The 8,656-nt window shown below is 50.4% G+C and overlaps 1 protein-coding gene across 1 annotated transcript in view; it reads right to left on the bottom strand.

The window, feature by feature from the left end:
• LOC125447978 (phosphatidylinositide phosphatase SAC2-like) overlaps positions 1-8,656 on the bottom strand; it is a 174,064-nt gene that overhangs the window by 138,589 nt on the left and 26,819 nt on the right. The gene's annotated exons all lie outside the window — the stretch shown is intronic.

Genomic DNA, 8,656 nt, shown 5'->3' with positions numbered 1-8,656 from the left:
ACTCTCACACACTCTCTCTCACTCACTCACACACACTCTCTCACACACACACACTCTCTCTCTGTCACTCACTCACTCACACACTCTCAATCACTCACTCTCTCTCTGTCACTCACTCACACATACTCTCTCTCTCACTCACACACTCTTTCACTCACACACACACTCTCTCTCTCACTCACACACTCTCTCTCTCTGTCACTCACTCACTCACACACACTCTCTCACTCACTCACACACTCTCTCTCTGTCAGTCACTTACACACCCTCTCTCTCTCTGTCACTCACTCACACACTCCCTCTCACTCACACACACACTCTCTCTCTCACACTCGCTCTCACTCACACACACTCTCTCTCTCACTCACACACACACTGTCACTCACTCACACACACACACTCTGTCACTCACTCTCTCTCTCACACACACTCTCTCTCTCACTCACTCACTCTCTCTCTGTCACTCACTCAATCACTCTGTCTCTGTCACTCACTCACTCACACACTCTCACTCACTCACTCTCTCTCTCACTCTCACTCACTCACACACACTCTCTCTCACTCACACTCTCTCTCACTCACACTCTCTCTCACTCACACACACACTCACACACTCTGTCTCTCACTCACACACTCTCTCTCTCTCTCACTCACTCACACACTCTCTCTCTCTGTCACTCACACACACCCTCTCTCGCTCACTCACACACACACTCTCTCTCTCACACTCTCTCTCACTCACACACACTTTCTCTCTCTGTCACTCACTCACACACACACTCTCTCTCACTCACACACACACTCACTGTCACACACACACTCTCTCTCTGTCACTCCCTCACACACTCTCTCTCACACACACACACTCTCTCTGTCACTCACTCACACTCTCTCTCTCACACACACACACACTCTCTCTCTCACTCACACACACACACACTCTCTCTGTCACTCACTCACACTCTCTCACACTCACACACACTCTCTCTCTCACTCACACACACTCTCTCACTCACACACACTCTCTCACTCACACACACACGCTCACTCTCTCACTCACTCACACACCCTCTCTCTCTGTCACTCACTCACACACTCTCTCTCACACTCTCTCTCACTCACACACTCTCTCTCTCTGTCACTCACTCACACACCCTCTCTCTCTGTCACTCACTCACACACTCTCTCTGACTCACACACTCTCTCTCTCTGTCACTCACTCACACACCCTCTCTCTCTGTCACTCACTCACACACTCTCTCTCAAACTCTCTCTGACTCACACACTCTCTCTCTCTCTCACTCACTCACAGACTCTCTCTCTCTGTCACTCACTCACACACCCTCTCTCTCTCTGTCACTCACTCACACACACACTCTCTCTCACTCACTCACACACACACACTCTCTCTCTCACTCACTCACACACACACTCTCTCTCACTCACTGATACACACTCTCTCTCTCACTCACACACACTCTCTCTCTCCTTCACACACACTCTCTCACTCACACACACTCTCTCACTCACACACACCCTCTCTCTCTCTGTCACTCACTCAAACTCTCTGTCACTCACTCACACACACTCTCTCTCTCCCTCACTCACACACACCCTCTCTCTCTCTCACTCACACACACTCTCTCTCACTCACTCACACACACTCTCTCTCTCTGTCACTCACTCACACACACTCACTCACACACTCTCTCTGACTCACACACACTCACACATTCTCTCTCTCACTCACACACCCACTCTGTCTCTCTCACACTCACTCACACACACTCTCTCCCTCTCACTCACACACTCTCCCTCTCTCTCACTCACACACACTCTCTCTCTCTCACTCACTCACACACTCTCTCCCTCACTCACTCACACACACTCTCTCACTCACACACACTCTCTCACTCACACACACTCTCTCTCTCACTCACACACACTCTCTCACTCACACACACTCTCTCACTCACACACACACGCTCTCTCTCTCACTCACTCACACATTCTCTCTCTCTCTCACTCACTCACACACACTCTCTCTCACTCACACACACTCTCTCTCTCACTCACACACACACTCTCTCTGTCACTCACTCACACACTCTCTCTCTCACACACACTCTCTCTCTCTCACTCACACACACTCTCTCTCTCACTCACACACAAACTCTCTCTCTCACTCACACACACACTCTCTCTCTCTGTCACTCACTCACACACTCTCTCTCTCACACGCACACTCTCTCTCTCTCTCACTCACTGACACACACTCTCTCTCTCACTCACACACTCACTCACACACACTCTCTCTCTCACTCACACACTCACTCACACACACACTCTCTCACTCACACACACGCACACACTCTCTCACTCACACACGCACACTCTCTCTCTCTCACACACACACACTCTCTCTGTCTCTCACTCACGCACACACTCTCTCTCACTCACACACTCTTTCACTCACACACACACACACACTCTCACTCTCTCACTCACACACTCTCTCTCTCTGTCACTCACTCACTCACACACACTCTCTCACTCACTCACACACTCTCTCTGTCACTCACTCACACACTCCCTCTCACTCACACACACACTCTCTCTCTCACACTCGCTCTCACTCACACACACTCTCTCTCTCACTCACACACACACTGTCACTCACTCACACACACACACTCTGTCACTCACTCTCTCTCTCACACACACTCTCTCTCTCACTCACTCACTCTCTCTCTGTCACTCACTCAATCACTCTGTCTCTGTCACTCACTCACTCACACACTCTCACTCACTCACTCTCTCTCTCACTCACTCACACACACTCTCTCTCACTCACACTCTCTCTCACTCACACACTCTCTATCACTCACACACACACTCACACACTCTCTCTCTCACTCACACACTCTCTCTCTCACTCACTCACACACTCTCTCTCTCTGTCACTCACACACACACACTCTCTCTGTCACTCACTCACACACTCTCTCTCTCACTCACTCACACACTCTCTCTCTCTGTCACTCACACACACACACTCTCTCTCTCTCACTCACACACTCTCTCTCTCACTCACTCACACACTCTCTCTCTCTGTCACTCACACACACACACACTCTCTCTCTCTCACTCACACACACTCTCTCTCTCTCACTCACACACACTCTCTCTCTCACTCACTCACACACACACTCTCTCTCTCACTCACTCACTCACACTCTCTCTCTCCCTCATTCACACACACCCTCTCTCTCTCTCACACACACTCTCTCTCTCACTCACACACACTCTCTCTCTCCCTCACACACACTCTCTCACTCACACACACACCCTCTCTCTCTCTGTCACTCACTCACGCTCTCTCTCCCTCACTCACACACACCCTCTCTCTCTCTCACTCACACACACTCTCTCTCACTCACACACACACTCTCTCTCTCTGTCACTCACACACACCCTCTCTCTCTGTCACTCACTCACACACTCTCTCTGACTCACACACACTCACACATTCTCTCTCTCACTCACACACCCACTCTGTCTCTCTCACACTCACTCACACACACTCTCTCCCTCTCACTCACACACTCTCCCTCTCTCTCACTCACACACACTCTCTCTCTCACTCACTCACACACTCTCTCTCTCACTCACTCACACACACTCTCTCACTCACACACACTCTCTCACTCACCCACACACGCTCTCTCTCTCACTCACTCACACATTCTCTTTCTCTCTCTCACTCACTCACACACACTCTCTCTCACTCACACACACTCTCTCTCTCTCACACACACTCTTTCTCTCACACACACTCTCTCTCACTCACTCACACACACTCTCTCTCTCTCACTCACACACACTCTGTCTCTCACTCACTCACACACACTCTCTCTCACTCACACACACTCTCTAACTCTCACACTCACTCACGCTCTCTCACTCACTCACACACAGTCACACACTCTCTCTCACTCAGACACTCTCTGTCACTCACTCACGCACACACACTCTCTTTCTGTCACTCACTCACACACTCTCTCTCTGTCACTCACTCTCTCACACACACTCTGTGTCTCTGTCACACACACACTCTCTGTCTCTGTCACTCACTCTCTCTCTCACACACACTCTCTCTCTCACTCACTCACTCTCTCTCTGTCACTCACTCAATCACTCTGTCTCTGTCACTCACTCACTCACACACTCTCACTCACTCACTCTCTCTCTCACTCACTCACACACACTCTCTCTCACTCACACTCTCTCTCACTCACACACTCTCTATCACTCACACACACACTCACACACTCTCTCTCTCACTCACACACTCTCTCTCTCACTCACTCACACACTCTCTCTGTCACTCACTCACACACTCTCTCTCTCACACACACTCTCTCTCTCTCACTCACACACACTCTCTCTCTCACTCACACACAAACTCTCTCTCTCACTCACACACACACTCTCTCTCTCTGTCACTCACTCACACACTCTCTCTCTCACACGCACACTCTCTCTCTCTCTCACTCACTGACACACACTCTCTCTCTCACTCACACACTCACTCACACACACTCTCTCTCTCACTCACACACTCACTCACACACACACTCTCTCACTCACACACACGCACACACTCTCTCACTCACACACGCACACTCTCTCTCTCTCACACACACACACTCTCTCTGTCTCTCACTCACGCACACACTCTCTCTCACTCACACACTCTTTCACTCACACACACACACACACTCTCACTCTCTCACTCACACACTCTCTCTCTCTGTCACTCACTCACTCACACACACTCTCTCACTCACTCACACACTCTCTCTGTCACTCACTCACACACTCCCTCTCACTCACACACACACTCTCTCTCTCACACTCGCTCTCACTCACACACACTCTCTCTCTCACTCACACACACACTGTCACTCACTCACACACACACACTCTGTCACTCACTCTCTCTCTCACACACACTCTCTCTCTCACTCACTCACTCTCTCTCTGTCACTCACTCAATCACTCTGTCTCTGTCACTCACTCACTCACACACTCTCACTCACTCACTCTCTCTCTCACTCACTCACACACACTCTCTCTCACTCACACTCTCTCTCACTCACACACTCTCTATCACTCACACACACACTCACACACTCTCTCTCTCACTCACACACTCTCTCTCTCACTCACTCACACACTCTCTCTCTCTGTCACTCACACACACACACTCTCTCTGTCACTCACTCACACACTCTCTCTCTCACTCACTCACACACTCTCTCTCTCTGTCACTCACACACACACACTCTCTCTCTCTCACTCACACACTCTCTCTCTCACTCACTCACACACTCTCTCTCTCTGTCACTCACACACACACACACTCTCTCTCTCTCACTCACACACACTCTCTCTCTCTCACTCACACACACTCTCTCTCTCACTCACTCACACACACACTCTCTCTCTCACTCACTCACTCACACTCTCTCTCTCCCTCATTCACACACACCCTCTCTCTCTCTCACACACACTCTCTCTCTCACTCACACACACTCTCTCTCTCCCTCACACACACTCTCTCACTCACACACACACCCTCTCTCTCTCTGTCACTCACTCACGCTCTCTCTCCCTCACTCACACACACCCTCTCTCTCTCTCACTCACACACACTCTCTCTCACTCACACACACACTCTCTCTCTCTGTCACTCACACACACCCTCTCTCTCTGTCACTCACTCACACACTCTCTCTGACTCACACACACTCACACATTCTCTCTCTCACTCACACACCCACTCTGTCTCTCTCACACTCACTCACACACACTCTCTCCCTCTCACTCACACACTCTCCCTCTCTCTCACTCACACACACTCTCTCTCTCACTCACTCACACACTCTCTCTCTCACTCACTCACACACACTCTCTCACTCACACACACTCTCTCACTCACCCACACACGCTCTCTCTCTCACTCACTCACACATTCTCTTTCTCTCTCTCACTCACTCACACACACTCTCTCTCACTCACACACACTCTCTCTCTCTCACACACACTCTTTCTCTCACACACACACTCTCTCACTCACTCACACACACTCTCTCTCTCTCACTCACACACACTCTGTCTCTCACTCACTCACACACACTCTCTCTCACTCACACACACTCTCTATCTCTCACACTCACTCACGCTCTCTCACTCACTCACACACAGTCACACACTCTCTCTCACTCAGACACTCTCTGTCACTCACTCACGCACACACACTCTCTTTCTGTCACTCACTCACACACTCTCTCTCTGTCACTCACTCTCTCACACACACTCTGTGTCTCTGTCACACACACACTCTCTGTCTCTGTCACTCACTCTCTCTCTCACACACACTCTCTCTCTCACTCACTCACTCTCTCTCTGTCACTCACTCAATCACTCTGTCTCTGTCACTCACTCACTCACACACTCTCACTCACTCACTCTCTCTCTCACTCACTCACACACACTCTCTCTCACTCACACACTCTCTATCACTCACACACACACTCACACACTCTCTCTCTCACTCACACACTCTCTCTCTCACTCACTCACACACTCTCTCTCTCTGTCACTCACACACACACACTCTCTCTGTCACTCACTCACACACTCTCTCTCACACTCTCTTGACTCACACACTCTCTCTCTGTCACTCACTCACACACACACACACTCTCTCTCTCTCACTCACACACACTCTCTCTCTCTCACTCACACACACTCTCTCTCTCCCACTCACTCACTCACACTCTCTCTCTCCCTCATTCACACACACCCTCTCTCTCTCTCATACACACTCTCTCTCTCACTCACACACACTCTCTCTCTCCCTCACACACACTCTCTCACTCACACACACACCCTCTCTCTCTCTGTCACTCACTCACGCTCTCTCTCCCTCACTCACACACACCCTCTCTCTCTCTCACTCACACACACTCTCTCTCACTCACTCACACACACTCTCTCTCTCTGTCACTCACACACACCCTCTCTCTCTGTCACTCACTCACACACTCTCTCTGACTCACACACACTCACACATTCTCTCTCTCACTCACACACCCACTCTGTCTCTCTCACACTCACTCACACACACTCTCTCCCTCTCACTCACACACTCTCCCTCTCTCTCACTCACACACACTCTCTCTCTCACTCACTCACACACACTCTCTCACTCACACACACTCTCTCTCACTCACACACACTCTCTCTCTCACTCACACACTCTCTCTCACTCACACACACACTCACACACTCTCTCTCTCACTCACACACTCTCTCTCTCTCTCACTCACTCACACACTCTCTCTCTCTGTCACTCACACACACCCTCTCTCGCTCACTCACACACACACTCTCTCTCTCACACTCTCTCTCACTCACACACACTTTCTCTCTCTGTCACTCACTCACACACACACTCTCTCTCACTCACACACACACTCACTGTCACACACACACTCTCTCTCTGTCACTCCCTCACACACTCTCTCTCACACACACACTCTCTCTCACTCACACACACTTTCTCTCTCTGTCACTCACTCACACACACACTCTCTCTCACTCACACACACACTCACTGTCACACACACACTCTCTCTCTGTCACTCACTCACACACCCTCTCTCTCTCTGTCACTCACTCACTCACACACTCTCCCTCTCTCTCACTCACACACACTCTCTCTCTCACTCACTCACACACTCTCTCTCTCACTCACTCACACACACTCTCTCACTCACACACACTCTCTCACTCACCCACACACGCTCTCTCTCTCACTCACTCACACATTCTCTTTCTCTCTCTCACTCACTCACACACACTCTCTCTCACTCACACACACTCTCTCTCTCTCACACACACTCTTTCTCTCACACACACTCTCTCTCACTCACTCACACACACTCTCTCTCTCTCACTCACACACACTCTGTCTCTCACTCACTCACACACACTCTCTCTCACTCACACACACTCTCTATCTCTCACACTCACTCACGCTCTCTCACTCACTCACACACAGTCACACACTCTCTCTCACTCAGACACTCTCTGTCACTCACTCACGCACACACACTCTCTTTCTGTCACTCACTCACACACTCTCTCTCTGTCACTCACTCTCTCACACACACTCTGTGTCTCTGTCACACACACACTCTCTGTCTCTGTCACTCACTCTCTCTCTCACACACACTCTCTCTCTCACTCACTCACTCTCTCTCTGTCACTCACTCAATCACTCTGTCTCTGTCACTCACTCACTCACACACTCTCACTCACTCACTCTCTCTCTCACTCACTCACACACACTCTCTCTCACTCACACTCTCTCTCACTCACACACTCTCTATCACTCACACACACACTCACACACTCTCTCTCTCACTCACACACTCTCTCTCTCACTCACTCACACACTCTCTCTCTCTGTCACTCACACACACACACTCTCTCTGTCACTCACTCACACACTCTCTCTCACACTCTCTTGACTCACACACTCTCTCTCTGTCACTCACTCACACACACACACACTCTCTCTCTC

Source organism: Stegostoma tigrinum, chromosome 40, assembly GCF_030684315.1.
Source record: "Stegostoma tigrinum isolate sSteTig4 chromosome 40, sSteTig4.hap1, whole genome shotgun sequence".
In the NCBI taxonomy this organism is placed as follows: Eukaryota; Metazoa; Chordata; class Chondrichthyes; order Orectolobiformes; family Stegostomatidae; genus Stegostoma; species Stegostoma tigrinum.
The sequence above is the reverse complement of the archived record's forward strand: the minus strand, read 5'-3'. Positions and strand labels throughout refer to the sequence as shown.